At 35.8% G+C, this 15,282-nt stretch overlaps 1 protein-coding gene across 1 annotated transcript in view; it reads right to left on the reverse strand.

The window, feature by feature from the left end:
* The window catches only part of LSAMP (limbic system associated membrane protein), a 551,275-nt gene that overhangs the window by 273,069 nt on the left and 262,924 nt on the right, over positions 1-15,282 (reverse strand). The window lies entirely within an intron of this gene.

Genomic DNA, 15,282 nt, shown 5'->3' on the forward strand with positions numbered 1-15,282 from the left:
TGGAATCCAACTGAATTGTCCTTTCAGTCTGCTATCATAAGGGCCCTATGGTTGCATTGTTAATTAAGTGGCACAGTTATTTAAGCTTAGATTTGCTGATTTATATTTATTTCTCATACTGAATTAAACTCAACATTAGTAAGTTTTATGTAATATAGTGTTTGAAAAATCTGTCTTCCTAATCTGTGGATAACTTTTCTTCCAGCTTCTTCTTATTTGGGAAGACAATTTGATCCTTATTTTAAAACTTTGTTTCCTATTCAGGCTGCAAATGTGTCTCTGAAACTGCCAAACTGTAGATATAAAATGAAATGCTGTTAAAGTTTTCTCTTGTAATGTACTCCAATAAAGAATACAGAACAAACACAAAACATGCCAAATACTATGCCAGTTTGAGGAATGAGAGATTAAGGGTATGAGCTGTATTTTCAGTTTGTTAGGCATTCCCTGTTATATTACACACTGCCTTTCTAGCACTGTTTTGTGCCAGACCTTTTGGCATTAAAATGGAGTGCTATTGCTTATTTACCCCCAACTTGTTATATCAGATGGCTTTTAGCTTCTGAAAAGTAGATACTGCTTGTCCCTTAGCCAACCTCAGTTCAGTATCCCATGCCTTTCTTGATCTGTTCAGAGTGTACAAATCTGTTCAGAGTGTACAAATTCTTACTGCTTTCTTAATCTTCTTATACTACCATGTAACACAAAAACAGGATGGTTATACAAAAATACAGTACAATTTACCACTTTCATATGCCATGTTATTGTCAGTATAAAGAGGATATTAAAAGGCAGAAAAATGAACAGAGAGCCTGTGCAAGCACCATAACTCACTTAATCCTTATATATGAAAGTATAACGGAGCTCTTACAAATTTGGGAGATCCAGCTGTTTCTCATGGATAAAGCCAACCAGTAAGGAATCTGGATTAACATGGCTTCATCGGATTTGGAAGGAATATATAATTGTTTACATGAGACAGCATGAGAGGGACAATTCTTTGGCTGACAGTGGTGAACTTAATAAGAACTTGATTTATTTTGATTCCAAACTGTTAAATACATTTTGGCTACTGTCTATATGGAAAAACATTCTATGTACAAATCACACAATTCAATTTAGAGTGCTCCTAAGTACAGATAAGTAAAATGATGTATTTTGGTACATGTTGCAGTTTTCCACTGTTCGTTAATTAGAAAATTGGCACTATCCTCCTTACAATAAAACCAACAAAATCCTGATGGATACTCCAGCCCAAATTAGCTGCTAGAGGAAATACAGACATTTGGAATTCTCTCTACTAGCAAAGTAAAGTATATTTCAATGTTGTTTTCCCTTCTTCAATATACATTTTAATTATTTGTTGTGAAGCAGACACTAAAAAATAAAAGAACATGAAATAATGATAATTACAGTTTTCTGCCCTATCCATTAATACAGTGCCATTGTGGCAACTCCTTTAACTTTCTAACTTTTGTTTGGCATCAGCTGTGTATAGGCAGGGAACAGAAATAATCTGCATCCTTCCTAGAAGACTAACAATCCACACTACAAAATATGAAAGGCAAAGGTCTTAGCATTGCATTGCACTTGTACGGAAGAACTCCATGCAAAAGTGACAAAACATGTGATGTCCCTAATGGTCTGTGAATAACGCTGACCTTGATTGGAGTGATATTTGAGCTTAGTCTGGTTTGAACAAATATTAAAATTATTACCACCAGAATCTGGAAGTGATGTGCATATCATTTGCAATGAATTCCTAAACTGAAGAAAAGAGGGACCGTACTAACTCTCTGTCTTATTTCTATGAATCTTTCATTTTTGCTAACCGTCTTGGATACAGAGAACATTTCTCTGAGCCAGCTGGAACCACATTAATGTTATTAGATTACGTAACTTGAAAGCACCATGCCTGGTTATTGTGGTTGTTTTTAACTGATTACTCCCTCCTTCCCCTGCCCAGGAATGGAAGCACTAATAATGAAGCTAAAGCTTAGTCATTTGGACACATATTGTGAAGGCAAGAGCAAATCTGAGAAGACCCTGATGCTTTGAAAAATGAAGGTAGTAGAAAAAGAGCATGACAGAAGATGATGGCTAGATTCTGTTATTGATGACACAAACATGAGCTCACAACTCAAAGATACAGTTTCTTACAGACAAAATCAAGTCATACAAAGTTGGAAATCACTCTATATTTCTTTACTGCTATAGAAAAATTCCAGGTTGCATGATCCCTAGCCAGTCTCTCTGGTTACCCATAGTACTGTCACTATTTCCCATAATTTCCCATAATTGATTCTGACTACTGCTGTTTGTGTTCCTGACAAATTTTCAACCTATATTTCGCTACCGTTACTAGTTTTCCACAGCTAACAGCCCTTCCTGCTATAATAAAAGGCTCATCTGTGGGCTTCAGTTATGAAATGGAGACTAATATACATTTGAATTTAGCTTTCTACTGTTTCTTTAGTAGGAATAATAGCAATGATTGGTAGTAGTGGTGGCTTTAGACTTAAGGAGTTTGGACACTCTTGGTCTGTAAACATTCATTGCTCCTAGAAAACAGAAAATAAGAACATATGAAGAGTTGTGCATGATCAGACCAAAGTCTATCTACTCCATTATATTTTTTTCCCAGTTACCATCTAGCCAGAAAGCCTGTAAACAGGTCATGGTTTCATTAGCACCCTTTTTGTTTTGTCAGAGTATTATTTCTGAAGGTAGAGGCAATAAAGAACTATTTAGACGAATAATCCTCAGTTGCCTTATCCTACATGAGTTTATCTCATCCTTCCCCACTGTGATGACCTTCTGACAGAATTGTCCCCAGATTCCTAGATAGTACAATGCACCTTGCAGTCCCAACATTTCTGAAGGCATCAGGTTGAGGAAGTCTGGTTTACATAATACCCTTTTAAAAATTGACAGCGACCATTATGATAGCTGGTGTTGGCAAATACCTTTTGTGAGATTCCAATCCTGCCCTTTGCTTGATGAATAGTTCTCTATGCTGCAGGGCTCAGTGGATGTTTCTGCAATGCTTAGGAATGAACCCTTGTGGATCTGCATTCCAGAACTACACCATATCAGAGCCTTAGAGCACAGATCCTGCAACAGTTTTGCTTCCTATATGATGGATAAAATAAGTAGGTCAACTCTTAAGAACGCTTGGTCTTACTAGGGTTCTTTGAGAGCTGTTCAAAGGCTGGAGAAAATAAAACAAATCTTCTAATCGTTTTAGCATTTTCACTTGCTTCACATGCTTCTTGCTTCCATTTCTATAACTGAGACTTTATCATTTGGAAGAGGGGAAGTTTGGTCACTTTTATGTCCTCCCCACTCCCAAAGGCAGATTAAAGTAAGAGACATTAATATCCATGCCTACTACTTTTTATTTTTTGCTCTCCATACCTGGTAAAGAGTTTCAGAATAAGAAGCAACATATCACTTGCTCTCTCTTTCTCATCCTGTATAACTAAATAAAAACCTGTAATCCCCAAGGCTGTTGCTCCCCCACCTTTTGTCATCTCTGTTCACACAAGTGAATTTTGAGAGTGAAAGAATAAAGATTGGAACCTAAAGATAAGAAAACTCTTTGGCAGCAAATGGTTTCTTGGGGGGAAAAGTCAGACATTTACAGTGTTCCTTAGACTGACTGTAGGTGTGATCTGTCTGCTGAGATCACAGATTTCTACTTTGCTAAACCATACTCAAACTTTAATCTGTTGTCTTTTTTGGCAAATAAGCTTGCATTTCCTTCCTTTTGTTGTCCAATGTGGTTCTTTATGGACAGTATGTTTTAAAAGAATATAAGGTGGCTGTTCGTCCTACTTGAGAGAAGATAATCCTCTGTTTTAACAGTTGTTGAAGTATGCCCATCTATTTGAATATATTCTCAATCTGAAGAACTGTGCAATCATTCAGTCCAGGTTAAAGCTCAAAATGTTGTCAAGTTAAGTGGTAGAACTCTTGTACTGAAGAATAAGCAGGCACACAGATCAAGTTCCATGGTCAGTCTTTCCATCTATAGTGAACTATGTTAATATGCATAATTTAGCATATAAAGTTTATTTTCCATCCCCCCTTTGCTAGTTCATTTTCCCCCTTTTGGGGATGAAATATACTGTAAGTGTCTATTCTAATGAATGATGGAAGGATACTAGGAATAATATCAGGAATAAGCAACTTGTGGTACTCAAGGTAGTTTTATGTGAGGTCAGAAAAAAAGAGCTGCCAGAAAAAGAGAGAGAGAGAGAGAATGGAGGTCCTACCCTTTTCTATTGCTTCATTACCCCTTCTCCTCACCCTTTAACCTATTTTCAAATAGCAACTTTAGATATCTGAATATTGTCTATTTCCATGCAATATGATTTTTTTCAATGAAATAAATCATCTTCTTACAATTGTGAATGAAGAGGACGAAAAGGGGGTATGTTTTTAAGGATTTTTTTTTGTTTAGTTTTTGGACTCATGCATGATAATGTACATAGTAAATTTTGGATAGACTGTACAGTAAGTAAAATGGACTTTCATTAACCAAATAGCAGAAAAACCAGTTGCCTGACATGAAAGGTCAAAAACATAAACTTTGTATGTAACACTTGGCCTTATGATCTAAACTAATAATGATTTATGTAAAGGTTCTGAAACAGAGAGTAACAAGCATTAATTCAGTATGAACAGAATATTAAGTGGCAATTTAGCTGAAGTCAAGACAGCCAATATACAGCAACCATTAGATACTAAAATGCTATAAATGTTTATTAATAATGAACATTATGATAATTGCTGCTGAACACTGTCCATTATAGATATCAAGCTTTTAACTGGCAGCTTAGCTAAAAATAATTGCCTACTTCTGGTCAAAATTGTGCATATTTACACTCAGATAACAAATAAACCTATTTTTTAATGGGGTAACCTACCTCTATTGATGTGGACCACTAGCAAACTTTGTGATAAGCATAACTCTCAGGCCCTCTTCAGATAGACAGACACACAGACAGTCAGATGCATGTACCATGCAAACACATGAAGGAGGCATATATAACTCTGTAGGTTGGGCTGGCTGTACGTGTGTTTTTCCTCACATGAAAAATCAAGGCTAGCCCACCTATTTTCCAAAATGTAAAAGCTGTTTCAGACAATGTATTTGGAAAAGGCAGAAAATGGTATTTACAAAAGTCTGTCTGTCTGTCTGTGTCTGTCTGTCTGTCTGTCTGTCTTTCTTTCTTTCTTTTTCTCCACATTGCAATATTGGGAGAGAGAACTGTGGCTCCACATCCCCAGAGCTAGCCTGCTGCCCTTAGTTGTCATGGGAGATCCTGTCCTATCTGATCAGATCTTGAAAAATTAATGGATAAGGAATGAATAAAACACAACTTTCCCAGCATGATCAGCTTCATAATCTGGCATATAATTTTGCATACATTTACATCATAATCATTTTTGTTGACAAGGAATAAATTTCCCCCTCCTCTTACCTCTTTCCCTTACCATCTTCTCTGATGCCTAAGAAACAGCTAAGTGAGGTGAAGAAGAAGCTGCCTAACAAATGAATGAAAATGGATGAGAAAGTATGGCAAGGTATGTGGATAAGAAAGAAAAGAGTGGTGACTCCGATATTTTTAAAACTGGTTTTAATAAATTTGGTCAGGAAAATTTAAATATATTTTTATCTTCTTTTGTAATTAAAAAAAAAAACTAGCATCTTTCTTGCTAAAACCCGCTTTCTTTCAAAATATCATTATTTGTACAATTTCAAAATTAAGTACATGAAAAAGTTGTGAAGTCCACTTCAGCTTAGAGAAAATAACATTGTGCAGTTTTCTCATATGGTCAAATCTAGGTAAAATTCTAGGTGCAATTGATCATGAGTCTCATACGGGCAATTTCAACCCACATCAGATAAAATACTATACCTGAAAAGGAACATTAATAATGTTTCTTAAAAGAGGAAGGCAGACTCTATCTTAGCAAAAGGAACAAAAGAAAAAATGGAATGTAAAATGTATTTTGGAATAGTGTGAAGAGATGGCTGTCTGAGAGGAATGCTAAACCTGCTAAAGCCTCCAAACAAAGCTTGTCTTCCCTTGAGGATCACACAACCATGAGTGCTGATGAGCAGGCTGTAATCTTGCTATTTCACAAACATTTGCAGGATTCAACTAACAACTTCCCTTGCCACCCATCCTAGCCTCTTGCCACCTTCAGTGCCAGTAGCAAAATGGTAAAAAGAGAAAACAGGATCAAACACTGCTTGTTCAATGCAAAACAATGCTGACTCCCAGCAGGAAGCATAAACAAGCCTTGCAAATTCTCTAATGTATTGTAAAGTATGATCCTGGAAAGCAAATTCTTTTGTTAGATACAATACAGATTGGGGGCAAGAGTGGAGGGAAAGGTGAGATGCAACATCAGAGCAAATGATACAGAGATGTTTTTATTCTATTCAGCTTTCTTATTCCAACTGATCAAATGTAGCATACTGTTGTTAGAAGGAAAGAATAACAAGAATGTAGAATTCACCTTTTAGCCTCTTTTTATTGTATCCTGTGGAGATCCAGGAAACTATAATAAAAACACTATAAAGCTTGTTCCTACCGGGGTTACTTTGGAAGAGTAAAATGCTGCATTTTAAAAAACCAATACAAATCACAACCCTCATCTTCTGAAAGAGGGAAAGGAACTGGCAGAAACCCTATGATCCAGAAGGTACACTGAGAGACTTCTGAGGAATTAAAACCAAAATAATTTAGATTATACCTACAAAATATATAAAGTTCACATCACTAGTTGAATGTACATGTAGTCCTTGCTTAACAACCACAACTGGGACTGGCAACTCCATTGTTAAGCGAGACATCACATGACAGCTACTTGCAATTTTACTGCCAGCTTCTCCATTGACTCTGATTTGTCAGAAGCTGGCTGTGAAGTGTGCAAATGGTGATCATGTGACCGTGGGATGCTGCAAGGTCATAAACGCCTGTTGGTTGTGAAGCACCCAAGTCTCAATCACATGACCGCAGGGACACTGCAGTGCTCATAAGTGTGAGGACTGGATGTAAAGTTACTTTTTCAGTGCCATTGTAACTTTGAACGGTTACTAAACAGGGCAGTCTTTAAGTGAAGACTACCTGTATGCTCACACATTTTCCTGTTTGGAATACATAGGAAACATTAATGTACAATTTTTTTCAGTCATGTCTTGTTATCTGCCTTGAAGCCCCTATGGGCAAAAAGATGCAATAACAACAATCATCACACCATCTTCATTGTTAAGAATCAAGTTGGAATAGCAGGGACCAATAGTTTCCAAACTATTATGTCAACCCATCCCAGCAGCCTCCTATAATTTTGAAAAAAGACAGCCAAATACTGTACTTTTTAGAAATTTCTAAAAGTTATGCTCTGAGAAGAAAAGATCCTTCTTTCCTAAAAAGTTATTGTCTTTTAACATTGGGAAATATGGAGAAATTTTCTTGAGTGATATGATAAGAAAGGATTTGCTGTGGTTGATCTACAACTGCTCTGGAGGTGATATAGATGATTCTGTTTCAGTTTTTCTGAAGGGTGGGACTCTTTTTTTTTACTGCTGTGGGGAAATGTTTTTCTCTCTGTCTCATCCTACTGACCCCTGTTGGCAAGGTGTTTGTATTGAAAAGACATTTCTTTTCAACCTACAGTGCTCAGGGATTTTTGACACTAACACAAAAGTTCAATGTGACTTACTCCAAGTTTTGGCCTGTCTTTAGTCATTTTACAGTAATTTATTTCTGTCAGCAAGACCTATACAAATATTTTTCTTGATGTGATAAGTTATATTTCCTGGAGAATGAAACAATATCTGCATACACACAAACACACACATACTTGTTTATACTACTATTCCATAGTGTTGTTTTTTAAATTTTATTGTTGTCTGTTTGTACTGCACTTAAATATAAGTGCATACTAAAATACTACTACTATTACTTATATCCTTGCTAAAGATCTGCAAAGAAGCTTCAGTTAAGTAGTTCCTCATACTGTAGACAGGAATACAGTCTTTCTGAAAATAAAGCATAGATTCCTTTCACTGTTTAGGACACATTCCTAGAACAGCTTCACCTTCCCAGCCAGAAGATGGGCTTTGATTTTGAATGACTGTAGAATAGGATTCTGTTTCTCTGCAAAGAAATCCCAAATCTAAATAGCAGCTCTAATAAGTTGGACAACTCCGATTCTGCATTTGTTTAAGATTCTTGTCTGAATTCTGCAGAAATGGAAAAAGATTCTAGGTGTCAAGGGGCTCAGTTTTGAGACATCTTGCTTAGAGGAAGCTATTTTACAAAATTAAACTCTCTCAAAGGGCTCCTAAACAGTGTAATTATGTTGGCATTTCAGAGTTTGTCTTTAGCTATGGAAATGAGTGTGTGTGTTTCTCCCTCAGAAGCTTAAGTAAAGTAAATGACCATTCAATAGAGCCAAATACTGCAGAGGCCAAGAAAATACTAAGCACTGACCCTCCTTATTCTTGCATGTAAGTTGGCAAGATGTATAGGAGTACTGTAGAATTTTAGCAGAGCTTTAAAAAGAGAGAGAGAAAAAAATTGTAACAAAAATGCAATTCCTCCATGTTCTGTCATTCTTTGGTGAGCCACTGTACTGAAATTTTAAAAGAGAAAAGCTTATTTGGGACAAAATATATAGTCACTATTCTGCCCATTTTATTTTGTCAGAAAGATTTATTCTTGTTTTTCAGTGGATTTAACCAATGAATGATCAGTCACAGTGATGACTGACATATGTAGGCTAGATATGGAAATTCCAAGAAGATTTATTTGTTTTTTAATCCACCCTAATGAGAAATAACCGGTGTTTCATGAGATGTGATTTAGATATGCACATTTAGATGTATCAGCTGGACTGGGAAGTAATGTATTCTCTCATATTAAAAAATAGTGAAAAGGGGCTTTTACTTTTAAAAATTGGTGACTGTTCTGAATTTCTAAATATTTAGAAATGAAGGCTCTATGTGGTACCTTTATTGAAGAAATTAGCAAGGATAGGATGAAGTTTGGTTGAAACTCCTGCATGCCTAATAATTTGTTACATTCTGTGCTGTGTCAGGGACTAACAGCATCTGGAGACCTTAAATCCAAATAAAATGCAAGATGATAACCAGGGATATGCAGAAAAATAGCAATAAAATGCGGGAATGAGTGGGAGGCAAGAGACACCAAGGTGCTGCTACTAAGAATTAGCTAAAGGCAAAAATTTATAATGCAAGGAAAAACTCTGAAAGAAATTAGAAATAAAGGAAGAAATAGGACAGGGCAGAGACATGAATTTATGAGAAAGTGTCAGAGACAGGAAAAAAGACAAGAGGGAAAATATAAAGACAGTTGTGAAGCTCTCTGTCTTGCCTCTCCCACAGTTGGATACTATTCTACAAACATAAAAATGATCAATGAAGGAAGACATCAACAAACAAGGTGGAAAATCAAATATGAATTCATAAGAGATGCCATAAAGTGGTCCTTTCACATCAACAGGTCTATTTCTTAGGTAAAAAGAGGGCCACTTCATCTTTTGATTGCTGCAGGACTCCTGATAGTAGTAAATGTGGAAGAAATTCTGCAGATGACACGGCCCTGAAAGCACAATCACTTGCCTTAACACTGTACTGGTGGCATAAAAATAACAAAACACAAGAAAAAGTCTAGCAGCAACAATTCTTTGAGGAGCTTAACCCCCTCCTTTCCTTTCTCCTGTATTTTTCTGTCAAGACAGTTTCTGAGGGAGAAACACAAACACGCTCATTACCATATCTAAAACTGAATTCTGAAATACCAACAGCAATTGATGCTCTGAGAGAGAAAAGGTGGCAGATTCACTTTTCAGCTGTTCTGCTGCTAGTCATTGGAAGAGTAATTATTGCCACAAAAATATCCACAAACCTCTATACAATTTAGGATGCCATGTTTCCAGAACTGGAAATGGTTTGGGAAAACAAAGCAAGCCAACAAAGGGATGAATGGAGGAAGGAAAATAGGAAACAGGAAGGAACATCAAGGGGATGCCTGTAAAAAAGAAAAGTTTAAGATCATTAAGTATGTTTAGATTTGAAAAGCAAAAATTTGAGGAGACCAAGTTAATAAAAACAAAGTTGCTATGAAGGAAGAATAGTCTGAAAGATATAAACCTAAGAATAATAGAATGTTTTTTTAAAAAAAAGAAAAGGGAAAAACATGAGGCAGGATGAGGAGATATCTCACACAATTGATATCTAAAACAAACTTATTGTCAGGCCTGGAGAACATTATTTGTGGGATTCGCTGATTTAGATACAAAAAAAACAATTTGAGCAGTCTTAGTTACTATACTTAGTGTGAGATGAGAAGTGTTACTACTCTCCCAGGCAGCACAATCTCTTAGAATCATAGAGTTAGTTGTTTTGTAAGTCATCTTGCTCAGTCACAGGTTTAATGCAAGGTTTTGGGACAATCCTGGATTTAGACCTGATGATAGGAGAACTATTTGATTTTGAAGCTAGAATTATCAAGATACAAGTGTAGTTTCCACTTTATGAATGATTAATATAATATAAATATAAATATCATGCATCTCACCATAGAGAGGAAGATTGTAACCAGTTGATCTGCCTGTTAGCCAATTGTCCCTTCATAGGATATTTCATTGCTACATTGTATGTTGGTGGACAGACTTTCAAAAAGACTATTTTCTGTGAGCAAGGACATAGTGGTACATAACCATTGAAATTCTGAGTGGTCATGTCATGGATTCAGGGATGATCCAAATCTCAAGCAGAATGAACACATATCTATTCCACTTGGAAAGTATTACAATATCTATCTATCATCTATCTATCATCTATCATCAATCTATCATCTGTCTGTCTGTCTGTCTGTCTGTCTGTCTGTCACCCATTTTCTCCTGGGTGGGCTTTTATTAAACTACTAGGGGAAAGAAAGTGACATAGGTCAGTTGGCCAAATTAGGTATTGGATGTTACGGGGAACTTTTCAGAAAAAAAAACTGCTATTATTAGTATCCATAGCAAAAATAAAAACAAAGTTAATTAAGACATGTGAAATTTGTTCCACACACCTACATTTTCTTGTGCTCCTTATTTCTCTAACTTGCTAGGCCATAATCCCCCAGATACTCCAACAACGTATTTTTGTTTTCCAATATAGTTTCTGCTAGTTTTGCTCAACCTACTTCCTTCTTTCTCCTTCTGCCAAGTGACTCTTCATACTGTTTTTATCCCTTGTTCTTATCTTAGGCTTCTTCTTCAAAGTTACACTAAGTTTTTAGGATATTGTATTTGGTAGAACCTGTTCTTGGCTGTTTTGAATAGAATGCAACATGTATGACTTACTTTAGTCCAGTTACAAACAAACAGCAGTTATATGCATTCACATGAAAGCACAGTGAATATGGCCTTCCCCAGAGATTTCTATACACATGTAATGGACTGCCAGCTGAATAGGGATTATGGGAGTTTTAAAGTTCAGCACATCTGGAATTAAGGAGGTCAGTAAAGGCTGCAGTAGAACCATTGCATACTGTATACTATATAATTGACTATATGTCTGATATCTTAGAGGCTATGCCCACTGACTTGGCAAAATTATTTGGATACATTCATACAGTATGAACAACATATAACATGTTTTCAATTTGTGTCTACTCCCTTTTTTAAAAAAATACATTTTTTAAAAAAAATCTCTTTCCATACATATGTGTCTATGCATAAATCATAAATGTACAGATTGATATAAGAGAGATTTAGTGCTTTCCTATTAGTATTTATTCATTAATATTTCTTAGGATGTAAGCTACTAAAACAAATGAAAAATGTTTTTAAGTAATATAATTGCTATTTTATTTATTTATTTATTTATTTATCTATCAAATTTGATCACCGCTCAGCTCCCCCAAAAGAGAGAAACAAATAAACTTTTTTTTCCCTCCTTCAAATGTTCGAGTTTTCAGGATGTCAAGGATATGTCACTATCAGCTGTGGAATTGTTTGAAAAGAACTTGAAGCAAGAAAGAAAGAATGCTGCGAATGAGACCTCAAGGCAGCTTTGATCTGAACTCACCTTCATCCTTGCACCCATAATGAGCTTTTCCAAAGGATGATGCAGTTATAAATAAATAAGCAGAGGTGGTAGTGTGGGGAAGAAGAAGAAATGGCAGGATTTATTTGATGGAAGACATGTCTTTTCTCCCTTATCTTTTTCCTTGTTGTCATGAAAGATAGACACTGATTGATAACAGACGTTGCGGACAAGGAAAAGCAAGACAGAGAGGATCAACTGATTTTTTGACAGTTGACATGGATAGATTCTATTCCTGATTGCAGGTCCCACTCTTACCTTAAAAATACAAAACTTTTTTTTTTGGTTACACCCTTATTGTATCACACAGACTTCCCTAACTTGATGCCCTTTAGATATGTTGGACTTCAGCTCCCATAATCATTCAGTCTTTGGCTATGCTAGAAGGAGATAAGGGAAGTTGAAGGCATTAGGTTGGAAACAGCTGATAGAGCAGCCTACTGGAAACTTTCTGCTCCAATTTATGAAGGAGTTTAAGGCAGGTTTACAGATATAGCAGAGAAGATTGGTTGGGGTGAAATGCCTTCTCTGTCTATAGACTTTCATGTATAGCAACAGGAAGGTTGTTCACTATTTTCTATAGCTTTTGGGATGCTTTCCTGAAATAACAGGATTATAATGTAAATTAGAAAGAAAGATCAGGAGGAAAAGTCAAAAGAGAGAGAAAAAGAAAAGAATGAATACAGAATAAGACTTCTTAACAACAGATAAACCAAGAAGCTGTAGTCCTCTCACCTTCTCAAATCTTCTTTCAGATGTTTATTACCTTGAGAAGTAATTTATTTGAATTTCATCCTTGGGGAGATTTAAAAAAAATCAACCAAATGCATAAGATGCTTTCTCAGCAATTTAAAAGCCAGTGTTGGCATAAAAGCAGTAGGATAATGGTTTCTCATTCACTCACTTTCCCTTTGACAATGGTTCAGCACCACAGGACTTAAAAGTCCTTTTATCTCTCTGCTTTATTTAACTGATGTAATTAAAATAAATTGATTTCCTAACCAATTAGTTATCAAATATCTGTAACTGAGTGAAAGATGTAGCATTATTCCTTAGTCTCTGATGCTTTGGTGATCTAGGCCAACTTGCTGTCTCTAACTGAACAGATATAGTTACTAGTTTATTCCCAGGTAAGAGGAACTTAAGGTGTGAAACCTGAAATAAAACTGAAAAGGAAGCATACAAAATTGATGCTGTTGCCTAAAGTATAGATAAAAACATTTTTTGGCCTTGATAAGAACTGATAGGCCATGACAACTCAATACCACTGGTTAGTCAAGATATAGAAACTAAGTACATTCATCTACAAACTTGCATTAGACAAAATTGCTAAATGATGTAAAAACAGATGGTTTTCAGCAAAGTACACCAAGTCATCATATACCCTATTTATCAACAACAAATGCCATATCTATTTCTATATCATAACATATACACACTTCCCAAAACAATGAGAAACTCCCCCTAACCTTGATCAGTCAGTTACTGCTTGTAATAGATTACTCTTATCTATTTGGTTCTCTTTAATTATGGAAATTATATGATTATATCTTATTGCAGCCTGTATCATCTTAGTGCATCTAAGTGTGTGTATTTCATTTTCCATAATTCCTTAGTCTATAAAGTCTTCAGACCTGGCTGAGCCCAACAATGGGCAAGACAGGTTTTCTGATTCAAAATTAAGGTATTACCATTTCCATTTGGAAAGGCACCAGAATAAGTCTATATATAGATGCATCTTAAAGAATCAGATTTCTCTGTTTTTTCAAGATCCAAAAGATAGTACCTCACATTACCTTACATAATCTATACAATAATACTGTGGTGTTGTGATATCTACTAATCTAAACAGGTTAATCAATAGCCATATTTTTAATCCTACAGTCTCCTTATGTAATTTGAGCAAACACTTCATGCTGGTTTTCTAGAGGAACAGAACTATCTTCTTTGACTTAAATTGTTTGCATTTTCAGTCCATGCATTAGAAATACCTCTTTCATTTGTTCTAGCAGACATACGTTCTTAACTGTAATTTCAATTAGGATATTTCAAATGAAATGGAAGATAATGTGTCCCATGGTTTCCCATGCTTGTCTCACTGTTGAGGCTAAGGCAAACTTATTTCCAGGGTCAAACTTGGCCTTTTCTTGATTGATGAATCTAATAAAGAGTTTATTGTGATATAAATAGCCTTAAAAATGTCCTGGCGAGGCAATATCAAAGCTTGATGGCTTCATGCATGTAAGGTCCTTATTTCAAATAAGACTACAGCTTAATGAGTTATGCTTCAGTAAGGTTTTCTGTTGAGTCTGAGAATTGATTTGGGGAATTACACAATGGCAGAATAAAACAGATAAGCACCAGTAGAAAAGTGTAAGTGCTTCACCAACTTTGCATGATTTTAATTTTGATCGTCTAGTCAGCCTGAAGTATAAGTACAATATGTAAGAACTGACATGAACCAGCATAAGCCTAGGAAACCAGTTCAGATATCACTTGGATGAAAAGTTGCCAACCAATTTATGGCCTTTGTGGCCTTTTTTATATAGCTATGAATTGATTTGGAAAGAATTCCTACAGATGCTGGAATTGTAAAAACAATTACTGAAAATGGGTCAGCTATATTTCAGAAAGATGAAACTCAATTTCAGCTCAGTTATGAGGAAGACGGTAATGTGGAATTTGTCAGAGCTGCCACCTTGCTGCCAAATCATACCAGACTGCTCAAAAGGAAAACCCCTTCCTTAATCAATTCTTCCTTGCCTAAAAAACAAACAAACAAACCAAAACAGCAAGCTGTAGCCAGAACCGAAATGGCAGCCAGCTGTCCCAAAACGTATGCATACAAGAAGGGCCATTAAAATGCTGTGCTTGCTTCACAAAGAAAGGAGCAGTAAGTCAGAAACTGCTGAGCAACAAAGATGACATTAAGAGCCCCCTAAGCAAGAAGAAAAATGGGAAAACATGGGAAGGCTAAAATAAAGAACTAATGAAACAACTAACATAAGCCAGTGTCATAGTTATTGATAAGCACATTATCTGAAAGTCAAACCACTATATGTCAATAACTATGACACCAGCTTATGTTGTTGAAACATTTAGGCATTTATATATGTACAAATGCATGCATGCATGCATGTATA

Source organism: Candoia aspera, chromosome 5 (genome assembly GCF_035149785.1).
Source record: "Candoia aspera isolate rCanAsp1 chromosome 5, rCanAsp1.hap2, whole genome shotgun sequence".
NCBI lineage: Eukaryota > Metazoa > Chordata > Lepidosauria > Squamata > Boidae > Candoia > Candoia aspera.